The 19,918-nt window shown below is 31.4% G+C and overlaps 1 long non-coding RNA gene across 1 annotated transcript in view; it reads right to left on the reverse strand.

Moving 5' to 3' along the window:
• Positions 1–19,069, reverse strand: part of LOC120348860 — a 32,065-nt gene extending 12,996 nt beyond the window's left edge. The window contains exons 1-3 of the long non-coding RNA XR_005571703.1: positions 18,916–19,069; positions 16,687–16,780; positions 15,136–15,264 (exon numbers count right to left, since the gene is read on the reverse strand). This is a non-coding gene — a long non-coding RNA (uncharacterized LOC120348860). The remainder of the gene's footprint in view (positions 1–15,135; positions 15,265–16,686; positions 16,781–18,915) is intronic.
• Positions 19,070–19,918: the final 849 nt, after the last annotated feature.

The raw sequence follows: 19,918 nt of genomic DNA on the forward strand, positions 1-19,918 counted from the left end.
AATTGAAATTTATAATGTTTTAAATTGAGTTTTGAACAGTTTTATGTATAATTTGTTTTGTGTGTCTAAAAGCCTATAGCCATTGTTTTTTAACTATATAAATGGAAGTATTTAGCTTGTAATGATGCTAGATGTTTAGTGTGTAAGGTATTGTTTGTGGATTTGTGTTGTATATTGCCAAAATTCTTATGACGATTATAAGTTGATTTGCTCTGAAAACTGGATTTCTCATTCATAAGAAATAGATCAATTCATAATTTATCAAGAATCTACCATTTTGGAGCTGATAACTTCCTTTAGGTTAATAGGTGAGAAATGCTATCCAACCTATTTAGGAGAAATAGGTTGACGCCCTGGTGTGGGACTCAAACTACAAAATATATCCCTGGTTATGAAAAATTATTAGTAGGCTGATGTCTTGATAGGTTATGAATGGTATGCTACTGAATGGGAGGTCAGTTCTTGAGTGGTCAAGTTTTAATGAATAGATATCAGTTGTAACATATTTAAATCTGGGTAGATGAAAAGCCCTAACAGAAATAGTAATAGGTCTAAAAATAAAGTAATTGGCTAATATCGCCAAGCAGATAATAATCAAGATAAGATAGCATCAGCTTGTTCTGGCTAAATGGTACAAGAACTTAAAAAGGATTTGAAGGAAGTTTATTACTCATAAATAGATTATTTATAAAATATTTGAAGATTGAGGTTATGTAGATGTATTCACGGATCGGTGACCTAGAGATCGATCAAACCGAAGAACGTAGAATCTGACCAAAACCCCTTGGCAGAGCTTTATTGCATTCGGATGGTGTGCAATGTGAAAAAACACCCGTCCACGTGGCTAATTATTAGGTAGCATGGAATTAATATTAATGTATAGAATATTAACTAGCATGCAAAGAGCATAAATAAAAAACCAAATAAAAATAATTTAATGTATTCAGGAAATAAGAGTTACCAGGCGCATGAATACCTAATAAAATTTGCATGCACCAATAGTAAAACGGCAGTTAATAGGCGGCAACTGTAGGCCAATTCAAAAATATTTATATATATTTATATAATTGTAGTAGATTTTGTGTAAAAATTTGTGTAATCTATGTTATCAATATGGCTCGAATGCAAAGAAATTATTAATCATATAATCTAAGCAATATTTTGGCATTTTTTGTAAGATCTATTTGAATTTAATGGCGGAGGATTGAGATATTTAAATTTTATGCTAATTGAAAGTCGGAAAGAGGATCTGTAAAACTGGAGAAGGAAGAACCAGCACTCGCCAGCCAGATGCCACCATAAGAGGACCCCAAATATTTTAGAGCGAAGTACCTTACTAATGATTTTGTAAAAGTTAAAGTTAAAGTAAATTATTAAATTCTTAAAAGACTTCGTGATGCTATTGTGAAGCAGAAGTCATTTTTCATTTTAATTAAATTTATAACCCCTGGAGGAGACGATTCCGGCTACCATATTCCCGGACCGCATGGAGTTGGATCGACATTGGCGGCTTACAAGAAGATTTTCGACACGTGAGTGATTAAATTTGAATTTAGTGATGGGCGCCCTAGTGCTTCGAATTAATCTGATGATCAAAGCTAGCTCGCCGAAAGGGTTATTATAAATTGAGAAATTAATAAGAGTAATACTTGCGCAAGTAAAAAATTAGTATTAAAGGTATTTAATTGAAAGAAAAATATAGATCAATATTTTAGAAATTTCTATTAATCAAAGAAGTACGAAATCTAGGCTATCAAACGTATGCATACAATATTTAATTTTTTGCAATACAATTTGCGATAATTTATTATAGTTCTAATTCACTAGATGAATGGCTCTACCTATTCCGTCAGGTGCCGAATCTTGCACCCTGAGATAAAAATGTATATGAGATACAAATAAATCTACTAAATACTAGAGATTTTAATATATATATATATTTGGATTATTAGTGGCTAATTTATCAAGCTGATCTTAGAGCACATATTTTTGATTGAATTATCCAAGTCGACAAGTATTAGCAAGTGCATGTCGCAGCTACATGCAAAGGAATGCATATGATTTTAAGATAAAGGCACATGGTAATGTTTCGTGCCATAAATCTAGAATATAAAGTTTAGCCTGTGATATTTTGCTGATATAAATATGTTCTATTTTTTATATTATATTTTTTATCGCTCTATATATATTTTTTGCCTCGATTGATCTTTGCATTATTTGTGTAATATATGTGTGAAATTTTCATGGTGTGCAATTTATTTTTTATTCCTCATCTCTATAGTATAAGTATCATTTATATATATATTTATTATTTATTGAATTACAAGAGTTATTGGAGAAGCCCATATCTAGGCCTATCAAGATTTTTTAAGACTGAATACTATTAGAAAACCACGACCTAATTATATTAAATCTCATGCTTTACCGACTGATGCCAAGCAGGAGGCTAATCGTTATTTAAATATAAAGAATAACGTGACAGAAAGACATGGCGCCCAACGTGGGGCTGATGATGAGAGCCAAGCTCATTGAATAATTATTTGAAATTAGGTCAATAACCATATTGAAAATTATAGATAACTTATACGAGTTGTGAGGAAAACTGGCGAAGGAAAATTTGTATTACTTTTTGGGGAAACAATAGCTTTAAATAAAGAGAAATTATATGTTTTAAGAAAATTTTATATTATTATTATTGTAGAAAATATATTTTATAGAGAGAGCTATTATATTTTATGGGCCTAAACTGCTAGTCAGAAATCAATGAATAGTATTATTATATATAAGAGCTTAAGTAATAAATAGGTTACCTGGCTTGTAATGTCCATAGGCCTATCCTCATTTGTGTCCTTATTAATGCCTTGTTGGCCAAAACTTTCACTTTTTTAACAAACACTTGACACTTAATCCATTTTTAAAATATGAGTCTCTTTTCGTCCACGCAAAGTAAGGTAGCAGACACACTGCAGACGGCGATAGTAGCGGAGATCGACGCTGAGGGGGGCGCGATGGAGTCCAACGCCCAGATCTCTTCAATCACCGCCAAGAATCCTGTGAACAGTAATAAACCGTTAAATGTCTCCCAAGAAGCAATAAGAAGGGTTCTAGTAGAGGGGATGATCAAGTCATTTTCTAATAGTTTAGAAAAAACAATGACCATGGTAATGAAGGACTTGAAGGCGGAAATGAAGGAAATGCGGGAATCATTGAAGGATATATCGGTAAGAACGGGTAAGGAAACTGCGGACACAATATCAGCATCTACCGCTGAAAATCAAGAACTAATTACAACCGATTTAACAGCAAAAATAGATACTGTCACTTGTGAGTTAAACGAAAGAATAGATAACCTACCAGCACAAAACACTTCGCAAATTCATGAATAGCTCACCCAAATTCTGATATAAATCAAAACATAGTACAACTTAATTCATTGGAGACAGCCGTTGGAGAACAGCAATTATTTTCATCTGAATTAAATGCCGAAGTAGTAGATAATGAAACAGAAGCTTCTAGTCATTGGAAACAGGCCAAGAGAAGTTAATACAACTTGAAAATCAAATACATCAATTTCCGCACGAGAATATAGAGCCTACTCCCATAGCAACGTTTGATTCACTACACAGTTTCAATGAATTAGGCCGTTTTGACAATACAGACCGCTATCTCCAACCTAAAGAATTTATAGATCAGATAAAACTAGTTCAATCATTAACACCCACCTCTTGGAATTTTTGGCGTCTTCGATTATCCAGTTTGTTAAGCGGTGAACCTCTGATATTCTTCCAGATCCATAATCACGAATTCAGGACGTTAGACGAGTTCAGTGCAGCTTCCTGGAACAATATTGGAGTAAAATAGACAAATGGATGCACTAGCCAATATCATTGCTTGTGAGTTTAATTCTAGGACAGACGACACATCCATCAATTTGTTAATACCCTTAAACTGAAAAATGCTCAATTAGATGAGCCAATGTGTGATTCAGTTTAGCAAATATAATCGTAAAAAAGCTACCTTTCCAAGTCAGAAACAGCATTGCTACACAGCCAATAACTAGTTGCAAACAGCTGATAGATTATTATACAATATACATCTATGATGGCAATATCAAATCACCGTCAGATCAAATGTATGCACAGAATCAACCTAATTCAAAAATTAATCAGTACACCAGCCAAGCCTATGAATCAGTACCATATGATCGCTCACGATCTACCCCTCAATTTAAACGCCGCTATAATCATAATCAAAATAACAGCTGGAATAATAGAAGTTTTCAGAATCGTCAAACAAACCATTATCCACAGCAAACCTATGAAAGAAAGTATTATTATGGCCGTGATCGATTAAACTCAAATAATAATCACACTCAGAACAATTACAACAGAAATTATAAACCGCCACCTCAACAAGTAAGCACAAATTATACATTAGCACATGCAATAGGATTGAATCAACAAAAAACCCAGAACCATACCCAACGACCCGCCACAGATATACAGAAAACTACAGCTAATAAAACAGGACTATATGATACCCCCGATATAACAAGCACAAGCTCAAATGAAACAAACCAAGAAAAGCAGGATATTTCAACGTCATACACCACATTCAGAAGTGATTTACCGAAACATTATTAGAAGAACCGAAATATTAGAAAAACAGATGTTAATACAAGATAAATCACCACCAAAAACCGTCGCTCAACATGCAATTAAAACAACCCGAAAACATCAACCCCTCTTGAGCCTATATTCCCCGCCGACGATCCATCACCGCAGGTAGAGCAGCCCGCCCATCAAGAGACCGCCACCATACTACCCGCTTGAAAGTCACACTCGCGCATCAAGAGACCGCCACCGCACCCGTGCATCATTCGACCCCACCAAGGCACCCCAAGGAACCCAGGATAGAGGACCAAGAGGATGACACCAGGGAGGACGGACTACAGGACAAGAGAGCGAACATCGCAAGGCCCGGAGACGAAAGCGCCCGAGGACACCCGACATCAGGCGAGGAGGACGCATTCGGAGAACGACCACATGCAAGGCCGAGACGAAGGCGCCCCTAGACACCCAGCCGACATCAGGACGAAGGACGGCATTCGGAGAACATATCGCAAGGCCGAGGCGGAAGAAACGGAGGACCGCGCGCGCCGATGGAAGCCGCATGCACGGTTCAAACGCCCGAAGAGGACACCGGACCGACACCGAGTGGAAGACAGGAGCGGACCGACGGCGTGCATCCGCGGCACATACGTTTTAAGAGAGCCAATCACGATGTGACCGGAGAATGGGCTAAGGAAATGTGATAAAACGGATCGATGAATGGTACAAAACCGGGAGCTGCTTACGAAACTACCATGATTCATGTTGATTAAAAATGGAACTAAAAGGACTATTAGGATCATGCGCGGACAATAAATTGGATTATTTGTGGGAACTATTAAGAATGGAAAAGGGTCTAAGAAGAGTGATGGAAACAAGTAATTATATTATAAAATGAAGTAATAGTTATTATCTGATGAGAGATTATGCTATTAAAAAGATATAAATGTTTTGGATATGGTGTTTAATATTTGTTTGATGGCTGTGATAATATTGAAAGTGATGCTATGATGTTCAATTAAGACCATGTAATGTTGAAGAATTTGTTGATCTGTTGGAAATCTTGTATTGTAAAATTGTTTGTTATTAGGCCGTGATGTTGCTAAAATTGTGATGCTAATGAAAAATGAAGAGGATAATATTATGAAGAGTTTATGGCCTATGAAAAATCTTGCTTACGAAACTGTTTCCTGATATGATTAAGGTTGTTTATAAGAAATATGTGGATAGTATGAAAGAAATAATGGAAGACTGGGATCAATTAAAAGAATTATTAATAAAGGAACAAGGATTATTCGAAAAAGAGTACACCAGATATAAGGGCTTTAAATTTATGAAGGATAATTAATAATAGGACAGCCTCAACAATCAACAGCAGATAACCGAACGGCCTACAGCAGTATAGCCTAGCTACAAGCAAAAAGCCAAGATACGGGAAAACCACAACATTCTACATGAAATATCATCGAATTTAAAATAATATGATAAGAAATCAAGAAAACATTATTATCAAACCGATTACTGACCTTCCTTAATAAATTTAATCTTGGCATAGGACCGCATGGCAACAATCCAGTGTTTTAATTCCTTCCAACCGTTAGAAGCCTGCAATAAGAAAAAGAACAATTTTTAAATGTGTGTTAATTTATACATCAGATAAAAAAGGACACAAGCGGGGATATAATAAATTAAAATTTGTTAATTACCTTTTTAAGAGAAAAAATTGAGCAGTTAGGTTAGTTATGAAAGTCGATAGCAATTCTGATGTACATGTAACACTATGAATTGTAGAACACGAAGAGCTGGACCAAAGCCACCCAAATCAAATGAATGTAATATCTGTTGAACATATGTTTATAAAAAGAAGTACTGTACCCAAAGATTTATTTATTATTGTTATTTATTATATTTATTAATGTCGATATATTTATTTATATGTTTTTATATTTATTACTTTTAATTATGCCACGTTTGTTACCTGAAAAGACTTAAAGTGAATACCAGTTACCAAAACCAAAGAGCCTTAGCAAAAGAAAGTATTGTACCTGATGTATAGAAAATTATTTATATTAAGACCTAAGAAATACTATAAGATATAAGCCCAGAAGTTTATGAATCGAAATTATTGTCTAAAAGGAATCATTTATGAGAATTATGAAATGTGTGTAGTTAAGTTGGCGGCCCTGCAAGCGGCGAATTTAAAAATTACTGTGTTGTAAATGTTGTCAGGAGGGTGCGTTTAGAAGTTTATATTTATGATATTTTTATGTGTGTTGAGGAGGAGATTTGTTATTGTTTTTGATAAGGTATAAAGGAGATGCAGCAAATATGTCTGCGAAATGTGATAGAAGTAGGAGAGTATAATTTATAAATAATATAGTGTATATCAATGTATTGAAGGGTGGGTTTTCATTAAAACATTGTGATTCTCAAATATTTAATTCAAACCCAGGGGCGCGTGTAACATATTAAATCTGGGTAGATGAAAAGCCCTAACAGAAATAGTATAGGTCTAAAAATAAAGTAATTGGCTAATATCGCCAAGCAGATAATAATCAAGATAAGATAGCATCAGCTTGTTCTGGCTAAATGGTACAAGAACTTAAAAAGGATTTGAAGGAAGTTTATTACTCATAAATAGATTATTTTAAAAATATTTGAAGATTGAGGTTATGTAGATGTATTCACGGATCGGTGACCTAGAGATCGATCAAACCGAAGAACGTAGAATCTGACCAAAACCCCTTGGCAGAGCTTTATTGCATTCGGATGGTGTGCAATGTGAAAAAACACCCGTCCACGTGGCTAATTATTAGGTAGCATGGAATTAATATTAATATATAGAATATTAACTAGCATGCAAAGAGCATAAATAAAAACCAAATAAAAATAATTTAATGTATTCAGGAATAAGAGTTACCAGGCGCATGAATACCTAATAAAATTTGCATGCACCAATAGTAAAACGGCAGTTAATAGGCGGCAACTGTAGGCCAATTCAAAAATATTTATATATATTTATATAATTGTAGTAGATTTTGTGTAAAATTTGTGTAATCTATGTTATCAATATGGCTCGAATGCAAAGAAATTATTAATCATATAATCTAAGCAATATTTTGGCATTCTTTGTAAGATCTATTTGAATTTAATGGCGGAGGATTGAGATATTTAAATTTTATGCTAATTTGAAAGTCGGAAAGAGGATCTGTAAAACTTGAGAAGGAAGAACCAGCACTCGCCAGCCAATGCCACCATAAGAGGACCCCAAATATTTTAGAGCGAAGTACCTTACTAATGATTTTGTAAAAGTTAAAGTTAAAGTAAATTATTAAATTTCTTAAAAACTTCGTGATGCTATTGTGAAGCAGAAGTCATTTTTCATTTTAATTAAATTTATAACCCCTTGGAGGAGACGATTCCGGCTACCATATTCCCGACCGCATGGAGTTGGATCGACTCGGCGGCTTACAAGAAGATTTTCGACACGTGAGTGATTAAATTTGAATTTAGTGATGGGCGCCCTAGTGCTTCGAATTAATCTGATGATCAAAGCTAGCTCGCCGAAAGGGTTATTATAAATTGAGAAATTAATAAGAGTAATACTTGCGCAAGTAAAAAATTAGTATTAAAGGTATTTAATTGAAAGAAAAATATAGATCAATATTTTAGAAATTTCTATTTAATCAAGAAGTACGAAATCTAGGCTATCAAACGTATGCATACAATTTAATTTTTTGCAATACAATTTGCGATAATTTATATAGTTCTAATTCACTAGATGAATGGCTCTACCTATTCCGTCAGGTGCCGAATCTTGCACCCTGAGATAAAAATGTATATTCGATACAAATAAATCTACTAAATACTAGAGATTTTAATATATATATATATATTTGGATTATTAGTGGCTAATTTATCAAGCTGATCTTAGAGCACATATTTTTGATTGAATTATCCAAGTCGACAAGTATTAGCAAGTGCATGTCGCAGCTACATGCAAAGAATGCATATGATTTTAAGATAAAGGCACATGGTAATGTTCGTGCCATAAATCTAGAATATAAAGTTTAGCCTGTGATATTTTGCTGATATAAAATTATTGTTCTATTTTTTATATTATTTTTTATCGCTCTATATATATTTTTTGCCTCGATTGATCTTTGCATTATTTGTGTAATATATGTGTGAAATTTTCATGGTGTGCAATTTATTTTTTATTCCTCATCTCTATAGTATAAGTATCATTTATATATATTTATTATTATTGAATTACAAGAGTTATTGGAGAAGCCCATATCTAGGCCTATCAAGATTTTTTAAGACTGAATACTATTAGAAAACCACGACCTAATTGTATTAAATCTCATGCTTTACCGACTGATGCCAAGCAGGAGGCTAATCGTTATTTAAATATAAAGAATAACGTGACACAGTGCATATTACAAAATGGCAAACATTAAAAATGATCTGACTCTTATAGCATTCCTAACACAAATGTTTGATAGATAAAATGCTAAGATTGATTACAAAATGCTAAGATTGAATTTGAAACAAGATCAAAGCTAGGTTTGATGATATGAAGCAAGAATGTACTAGTATAATAGAGCACAGGTTAGTATAAAACTTCTATTAAAAGAAACACTGAAACTTGATTGATAATCATGAAGATGAAGCAAATTGAAGCAGGATGATAGTAGTGTTGAGATACAAGATAAATTATTTCAAGTTTCAGATAATGTAGGCCTATAGTTACTGTTATTGAAAGTAAAAATCCTAGTGAGATAGTAGAATTGAGTAATGTAGTAGATATGGAGTTGTCTTTATTGAAAGTCAACAGTAAAGAAAGTAGTATTGCCAAATTGAAAGTTAGAAAAACAGTAAATAAAGTGAATGTTTACATGAGACAGGTTTCTGTAGAGGTTAGGAACAATGTAAACAAAATGAATCTTGCTTTGTATCAAGTTGATGAATTCAACTTTCAACTAAAAATTGAAAAAGTGTATGCAAGCATTATCTAGTGAACATGACTGACTTTTGTAAGCAAAATGGCTTTGTTGAAACAAATGAACCCATGAATAAAATCATGTTCTTGAAGAAAACAAAGCACAAAGTCACCATTGATGTGTTAGTATTCAAAGGTTGTTTCAAGCTGCTTACTTACAAGATGATGACAGTGAATCACATGATGAAAGCGTATTCCCCGGCACTATTTATGATAGGATCCTGTGTTATGCCGGGATTCAGAATAGCAAATTGCTACACAGTGTATGGTGAGTTACATATTGTGTCTTTTTTCTTTCCTGTAGCCTATTTTTCTTGGCCCTTAATCGTTTAAATTTTCGATTCTTTCCTGTCTTTGTGTAATGTTCAGTAAATTTCTTCTATGATGCATATCTTAACCAATCTTGTCCATAGTCATTTAAATTTGTATTTTTTTCTGAATACTTTTGGAAGTTAAAATAGTAGCTTATTCTCCTAATCTTTAAATTGTTGATAAAACTTAACTTTACTAAAATCTATCTATTGTAGTGTAAATAATTGTTTGCTTGCAGTATATTTTTTCATCATGTATTACATATTTTAATTATGTCTATTTTTTGTCAGGTATCATATTAGGTAACTAGGTTTTTCAGAGCAAATTATGTCCCATTTTCTCATTTTCAGTATATTTTTTTAAATATACTTCTTATGAAAGTTTAGTACTGACATGTAGGATAGGCTCTAATTAATCTTTCTCTCCTTGTATTATTTAGGAAATTTATTTACCCAATTTTCTTTTTCTCTTATTTGTATTTTTAGGGAACTTATTTACCCATTATCCATCTTGATCGTCTTTGTATTGTAATCTTGAAATGTTTGTACTTATTATACAGTCTTCAAATTCTGAAATAATTATTTAAAAAATAAATGGTTCAATTTAGAACATGCTGAAATTAATCTTATGTATAAATTCTTTTGTTATAATAATAAAACTTCAAAATTTGAAAGTATTAATGAATTGTGTTGCCATATATATGAGATGTTCAATATAATAAAGTTAACTTGAATATAATTATAAATGATTTCATTAAATAAAAACGTCTTGTCATATTATTAATTGAAATGAGTTAAGGTTAAATTTCTCTAAAGTTTTTGTAATTGATGTCTTTTTTTAAATTTTAAAAACTGTTTGTTCTATAAATTTTGATATGATTGATTATCGTTTGAAATGGATGCTGGAGTGTATGTAGAATTTTTAGTGGGGTTTGTTGATTAGAATTTTGCTGGTATGTGATTGTTTTTTGAGATGGAAACCTTATTGCCTAAAGAAGGAATAACAGAGGTTATGACTTAGAGAGGCAGTAATGAGATAATATTTTTTTGTGTTGATTACTTATGTTGATTGCCATAGATGCAAAATAATGATAATAATGTTGATTGCCATAGATGCAGATGATTCTTATGAATATTGATTGCCTTTGAAGCAAAATATTATTGATGTTTTGAATGATTTCTTGTTTATGATTGATATAGTAAAGTTTGTCATGAAATGTAGTTTGTGTTTAGAACATTGAAAAGTCGAAATAAACTATAGTATCCGATAAACGATGATTAATATATTAAAATTTTGCTTTTTATACAATATTTGAACATAAAATTAAAATTAAAATTTATAAATTTGTCCACATAAATAATTTTGAAACCCTGAATGATAAATCATAATGTGGAATATTATACTAAATGATAATGAAATGCAGATATATTGTATTATGAAATGATTGTGAATAGAAGAATTGTCCTGAAATTATTGAAATATGTATCAAATTATTTTTGTTGTGATGATCTGATGTTTTTTACAATATTTTGATAATGATACAGGATGTTATGAAATTTATGTAACATGTATTTGTTTAGGTTCTAAATTTTGAAGAATGGATTAAATTTTGTTATTTGAACAGTGAATAAATGGAAATCAAATTATTTTTTATTAAAATTTTGTAATTGATATCTCTATAGAGTTGAGGAAATTTCACAATTTATGTATTGCTGACTGTATAATAAGATGTTAACAAATTTCATTTTTATATTGATTATATACTTGTAAATGATTTTCATGTGTATTAGTTTGTATTGGTAGCCTAATCAAAATTTTCTTTTTAGTTTATAAGCATTTTAAAATAAAGGTACAGCATGGACATTAACATCAAAATAATTATCATGTGAATCTCGAAATCAACAACAAGTGAACGCCATGAGAGAGTGTGTAAGAACATTGGGTGATTTTCGAACTAGTGTGACTCATTAATTGAATATCTACGCCAATATCTACGCTGATGCCTACACCAGCAATGCCAACGCCAATATCTACACCAATAACTACGCCGATATCTACAATGATGTCTACACCAATGTCTGCGCCAATGTTGATGCCAATGCCTACAACAATGCCAACGCCAATGCCGACACCAAAGCATACGTTAATGACAATGCCAACGCCTATTGCTGACCATGTAACTCAAACTTCAACACTACCACATTACCTGGAGGTAATTGCCATCCATGTTCACGTTCTCAACTTTGAATTCAGAATAACAGTCACAGTATCATGAAAGAAATTGATTCAAAAAATCCTCTCCTAAATTATTCCTGTATGCAGAACTATAAACCTTGAAAGCTGATAATATCAAAAAAACAAACCTTACCTAAATTAATCCTCACCTAAGTTAATCCTGTATGCAGCGTCTATCTCTTTTCCAAAAAACAAATTACATTGTCATTTCAAGCCTGAAATGTACATTGTATAATTATATGATACAAAATTTACGTGACTCTGTATTGAGTTTGGTATGCAGCCATCTACTACAAGCATGAGGCAATGCTAACTGAGATGTCACCTGTATTGAGTTTGGTATGCAGCCGTCTACTACAAGAATGAGGCAATGCTAACTGAGATGTCACCTGTATCGAGTTTGGTATGCATCAGTCGACTACAAGGATCACCCCAACACTACGTGCATTCAGATCAGCCCAACACTATGAGTATTTGGATCAGCCCAACACTGATGTTATCACACTGGAGTCACACATAACTGAAATTCATACTGAGTGCCTTAACGGACTGTTTTCCAAAATTTGCATCGATAAAATCAACCTCGTCAATAGTGAAAGAAATGAACATTTTTTGATTTATTAAAATTTTATGTGAAAAGTAAATGTAAAAATTCATCAATTCATTTAAAAAAAATTTTTTTTTTGTTCAACATACTAAATTTTCATGCAATAAAAAATTGAATTTTTCTATCTATTAAATTCATGTGCAATTTCAAAAAACTATTCTTTATATATATTAAACTTTCTATTGAGATATTTTCTTTAAATTATGAAGCTAAATCAAAAGTGATTTTGATATTCTATATTTTTGAAATATTGTTTGGAACGTATAACAAATGCTATTGATGAATTTTTATAATAATTTTCAATATTATAGGATGGCATGTAATGTTTTTATAGAAAAATTGTTACTGTTCTGGAATTTAATTTCAACAATTCCATTTGTTTCAATGTATTTTTTTTTCTTTAAATTCTCAAACAGTAAAGATTTTCATGTCAAGAGGGGGGTATTTGTAATATTACATTTTTTCTCGATGCAATGAATCTTCAATTCGAGATCTATAAAACTTGATAGTAAATATCAGAGTAATCGATATGCGGACAAACTTTAACTGAAAATTATCGTAAATAATTGTGTTGCACATTCCATGGTATCACCGAAACAGAGTTAACAGAATTAACAGATCATTATAAATATAGAGGATATATAAATTTAAAATAACAGTTTCGAAATAAAGTTTTATTGAGAACAAATGTAAAATGTAAATTCTAAACTTGTAATTTATAATTTTTTGAAATTTAATATCAGTGATGTGTTCATAAAGTCGTCACTGGTTTGAGGTGTGGCTTTGCTCTGTACTTGGTAGCTCTTCTCTAAAAAATGGTGGCTGGCTATGGAAAAGTGTTTTGTGCTCTCTGAATATTTTTCTGTTTAATTGAAATTTATAATGTTTTAAATTGAGTTTTGAACAGTTTTATGGTGTTCTAATTTTGTATAATTTGTTTTGTGTGTCTACAAGCCTATAGCCATTGTTTTTCAACTATATAAATGGATAAGTATTTAGCTTGTAATGATGCTAGATGTTTAAGTGTGTAAGGTATTGTTTTGTGGATTTGTGTTGTATATTGCCAAAATTCTTATGAAGATTATAAGTTGATTTGCTCTGAAAACTGGATTTCTCTTCATAAGAAATAGATCCATTCATAATTTATCAAGAATCTACCATTTTGGAGCCGATAACTTCCTTTAGGTTAATAGGTGAGAAATGCTATCCAACCTATTTAGGAGAAATTGGTAGCACAGCAAAATAAAATTGAATAGGAACCCTTTTCTTGAAATCACCGTTTACCTCTTTTCACAAAACAATAAACTTTTTAAAATCATAAAAAAATTAAAACAAATTTTGTAACTAGCATTTTTGGAAGTTTCATATACATCCCATCTATCCTTATGATGAGATGCATATTAGTGCAAATGCATATATTGAGGTCTACGTTATAATGGCAGCGGAGAAAGATAGCAGAACAACGTTGCCGATCCACTACTTGCCAATGCCTTCTATAGACGGTAGCATATTTAAACTAGGAAGAATAAAGATTATCAATGAAATTCCAGATTTAATGTTGTCAAACACCCCAAAGATCTCTGCTACTGCAAATATTGACACAGGTAGAAGAGTGAAATCTTTGGGGCGGTGAAGGCATTCAGTTCGGATTTTCATTTAATAACACTAAATATAGTTTATATAATTGTAATCTCGGTTTTTTCTAAACCTTATATTCAAATATGATTTTAAATTGCAAATTTAAAGGTGAATGTGTTTTCTAAGGGATTTATATTCAAAAAATTAATATTATAGGAAATACTATTAAATTTAGAATAGGAAAAGATTTAGCTGTATTGTTCTTAAAATTTTTCTTTTTAAAGGAAAAACATTGTTTTATACAGAACTAATATTATATGATTATATAATTAGCATCCGAAAGAATGCAATCTCTCATTTACCGTATTTCAATCTCAAAAAAGGATGGTTTTTATTAAATAAAATAATTTGACACAATATCACGTTAAAAAGAATTCTATAATCCTATTTTGTATGTGATCTACTGAAAAAACTTTTTACTGGTGATATTTTTCAATGTTTTTCTATTTGTATGTAAGCCTGTTGCACAGCCTCAAAACACACTGGACTGTTATTTAGCTACCTACATTTGGACTGTTGTATAAATTAGAATTCGAACCGTTTTGGGCTTATAAGCCTGTGGTACTTTTCTGTAAGTTGTGTAATTCTCATTCATTCAATAAATAAATGAATAAACCACACTAGACTTTACACAGTACAAGTATGGAATCCTACACATACCCTAAAGAGTATTTAAAAATAATGAGAAAATATTGATAAAAATAATGGAAATATGTATTGTGACTTACCAAACTTAGCATCAGTTTTTCTTTGTGTATCCTCGTTTATTGTCTTAGATTCGTACAAAATCTACAGGTGCATCGTCTACCAGGTCGTCCATTTCCTCCTGGGTCTCTACCTTCTGAGATCTGAATGATCTGAAAATGATGTTGTGTCTATGAAGTCTTGTTCATGATGATCATGATGAAAATGAAAATGATAGGCCTATGCATGGGTGCCGACCTACCAAAACATTTGGGCTTATTGGTGGGGTCTGGGGAAGGGGTATTCCATCTCCCCCCCCCCCTAAAATTTTGGGGGTTACACACCCGGAAAATGTTCAAAGTTTTAATATGCCTAGAAACATTTTTAGGCATGATTTGATCATAAACAAAAACTAGCTCTTAGAGGCAGTTTGATTTAGTAAGATGATTTCAAATTGGTTCTCTAAATATGTTTTTTTGTGGGTTTAGAATCGTCTACTGTCACTCAAACCGAATCTTTTTTATAAAATCAGGCTTTTTCACAGATCACAGTGTATCGGTGAACCAGGGAAGAGAATCTCAAAACACAATACAATTTGTTTGTATGCTGAGGAGCAATAATTTTTGACCAAAATTAAGCAGTTTTGGGCGAATGCCTGTTGTTTTTACCTGCATTGTATCTATCGTCTAAGAATGAATGAATAAAATAAAATTAAAACTTGAAGTTCAAATTCATTCCACGCTCATAAATACATGTAAGTACAGAAAATCAAGATAGAGTCTAGTTAAAATACAATAATTTAACCAGAATCCAACAGTATATTATGTATGGGTCTATTCAAGCCTTATTATGATCACCTCGACACATATTATTACATGGGTATCATAATTAGGACTAAGTTTAGTATTAGCAACTTTTGCATGAATATTATAATAATTATGTATATGTTTTGTCAATAAACTCCTCTGATTACAATTCATTGGCAATCGGAGAAATTATTATTATTATCTGAATCATGATAGAAAACACATCTTAGAAAAAAGTTACAAATTTCTTATGAGTTAACCTAAAACTTATTACTATAGTGAGGTCCACGTTATAATGACAGTGCTTGATTAGCAATGGTTTTGCTATCCTTATCTATTATTTGACAAAGCGGATAGCGCTATCTCTTTCTCGCTTTGCTCTGTTGCAAGATCGTCTTTTAACAATGTAGAATTGGTACGGTAATTAACTGACAAAATATTCCATCTTTATTATGGAATTATTGAAAACTATAATTCCTTGCTTAATAAAAATAATATGATTGATTATTTTAAACAAGAATGATCATTACATCAATAAACCTGCTATATCAGCTACCATCTATAGAAGGCATTTACGAGACAGAGGATTGGCAACGTTGCTCTGTTATCTTTCTCCACTGCCATTATAACGTGGACCTCACTATAGTAAATTCCTGGTAGATAAGTCCTATGCTGTTGAAACATGAAGGAAAATTTTAGTGAAACTGTAGCAGATTTCTCATGCGTGAACCTAACTTACTATAGGTAGTAACTTTTTATAACTAGGTACTGGCTTAAGTAGTTACTTACAACAGGAATAATCAGCAGCAAAGCCAATAAGAATGTTTTGCAACTCCAATTGTATCCCTCCATGATTGAATGAATACTTGATAGTATCAAAACGCTGATAATAAAACAGTACAATCAAATAAATTTGGAGAACAGTAATAATCTAATGGAAATATAGAAGCATTAAACTGAATCAATAGACGCTGCAAATAATAATAGTAAATAGACAAACAGTAGGTCTATGAATAGCATGTATAGGTTTTCTAGAATAAATATATTTCAAAAATTGTCAAAAAACATGAAGTTGAAGATACCAACCAATTAGGGTATTTATTGAAAAAAACGAAAATTAATATGCCTACTAAAGTACCTACCCCCAGTTGATAAACTCACAATATTCTCTTCTCCAACAAACTCTTGCGATAGGTACCAGTAAATGAAAAATGAAAAAAAAAAAATTCTATTTAGAAAATGTAGAATATTTTTCAACTTCAACAGGAGGCTGTGTAGCGCAATATCAATACAGAAAGCAATAAAATATTCATCATTCATTTATTAATAAATGTTATTAAATTTGTAGCAAAAAAAGAAACATTCAATTTACAAAATTTGAATATTTTTTATTTTCAATAAGAAGGTCATGTAGCGTAATATCAATAGAGATAGCATATAATTCTAATAATTTTTTCTTCAGAATTCAAAAGAATTCTTTTCTAAAACATTGAGTGGTTAGAGAAAACACTAAGGTAAATAATGAAAATAAAAACAGTTTGTTAAAATTGAGAAATTTTGAAAGTGAAGTGTATATTTTAGAATGTTATAAAATTTGGAAGAGTAAGGTACCAACAGTTTTAAGCTGAGCCTGTTGCTCTATCCAGTCTATATGGATATAGATATAAAGAAAATGAAAATCTCAGTACCCTTTTTTGAAAATTTATATTTTTTTATTAAAAAAAAGGTACTGAGATTTTTATTTTCTTTATATCTATACTGCAAGTAGCCTATACAGGAAAGAGATATATGAATATAGTCTATTAAAAGTCTATTCATATAAATCGTCTATAAAAATATTATATTATAACTGACCGAACGCACAGACCTCACCTATGTTTTAACTTGGATTTTCTTTCATATATGTCTGTATGTATGTATGTAGGGCCAAACACGTTGAAAGAATCTTATGAGATTTGGCAGGTATATTCCTTTTTTAACTGCGCATCGATGTATACACAAGGTACCTATTTTGAAATTTTGCATTTTAAGGATAATATATGAAAAGAAAAGGGATTCCTCCATACTCTGATATCACTATGTATCATCTACTCTGAAGATAGGATCAATCAGACTATAGAATTATTATTAATAATCAATTAGCTGACAAGTGGATTATTCGTTTCATGCATTACACAGATGTCTGGAGAAGCCGGTGAACAGGTGACGCCAGATACTTGTGGATGAGAAAACTGCGTGAGGTCTTCTGTTCACAGAACTACTAGTAGCTAATATCCCAGTTTATATGAATAGCTATATAATCTTTCAATTGTATTGTATTATTGAATGGAATTATATAAAAGTTTATATGGAAAGCCCAATTTTTAGGGATAGTCATAAATTTTTCAATTGTGTTATTGAATGAAATTCTATGAAAGTTACAATTAAATAATATAGAGGACTAGTTTTATCAATATTTTACATGTATTTGGTCATAGTCTACATTGATGAATTTTTAATTGAAATTGAAAATTGAAAAATCCAAGAATACAAGTTTGAAACTTTACTTAATTACTGGAAACATGGTTTCAACATATTGATACAATTTTCAAGTGAGTAAATCCCAACTGAGAGGAACAAGTCCTGAGTAATAAATTAAAGTTTCAAAAATGGTACTTTTTCAATCAGTTATTTTATTTAGTAAAATGCATTACAAAATTGGTCCCGATAAACCTAAAATATTTCACAGCAGGTGCCTACAAATGATAAAATACAAAAATATAATGGGTATGCTAACTTTAACAATAAACTAAGGAGAGAAAATTTTTTCATGTAATGGGAGTTTTTGGGAATTCAATTTTCAGTTTAATACAAGTGTAACCCTCACCAAAATAGTTAATGAATTTGGAAAAATTACTGGAATTCGAATTAATAACAAGAATGAATAACAAGTTTTTGTAGTATCATAAATAATGAATATTAATTGAAAAAACAGGAGATTCGGGAAAGTTTAAAATTCTACATTTGTAGTCCACTCACCCCGAATTCGTTGCCCTCTACTGGAGAGTATCTTCAGAAGAAAAGCAGAACTTTACTCTGAAACTTGGGAGATTCTTCCACAAACTGCACACAGTATGAAGCTCAATTGCAGAATATTGAACAAGTTGGTAGATCGAGTAGATACACATCAGCATTATTGATTATTCAAATCAAATAAGTTTCATTCAATGTCACGTAATTGAACAAAATTAACACATTATTTTCTGATGAATACGAGAGTACAAAGCGAACAATATATTTGAAGCATTAGCTTACCGTTAAATTCTGTTTTATAATTTTATTTTCAGCGTTTGCGATTTTTCAAAGGTGGATAGAATGCCAAATATTCTATATAAATAGAATAACATTTATTATATTCTATCTACCTTGGCTTCTCCTGGAAAATACTAGAATATAGGTACTAATAATAGAAGTAGGAAATACCTTATATTTCATCTCCCTTGGCTTTTCCTAAAAAAATATATAATTAGTGTAATAATATAGGCCTACTGATCATCGCATGGCATGCTCTCGTTATGTTGTTGCTAAATCCTTGTCGTTCTTCAGTATTGATCAGAACAATACAAAATTAATGTATTGCTTATCTGACAATCACTATTTATGGTAGGCCTACATTATAATTGATTCAGCTGTACTAACATATTAGAGTAATTGACACTCAACGATACAAATGAATCCTCCAAACTTGTAAAGTACAAAATAAGTGTGGAAAAGAATGGGTGTTGAAGTTTCAAAAAATCCATGATATTATTTACATATCCCCATTTATATAAAAACAAATTGAAATAAATTATTGTCATTACGAAACAGATTGGTGTTATAATAACAACGTAAAATTTCAAGGTTTTCAGATGCATACTCTCATTTAATATCATTCAAATGATTGTCAGGGGCGGCTAAAGTGATTGTCCTTTTAGCAGTTTTCCACAAACGGGTGTTGTGGGATATTTAGGTTTAATGGTTGATTAATTAATGAGATTTG

Source organism: Nilaparvata lugens, chromosome 6, assembly GCF_014356525.2.
Source record: "Nilaparvata lugens isolate BPH chromosome 6, ASM1435652v1, whole genome shotgun sequence".
In the NCBI taxonomy this organism is placed as follows: Eukaryota; Metazoa; Arthropoda; class Insecta; order Hemiptera; family Delphacidae; genus Nilaparvata; species Nilaparvata lugens.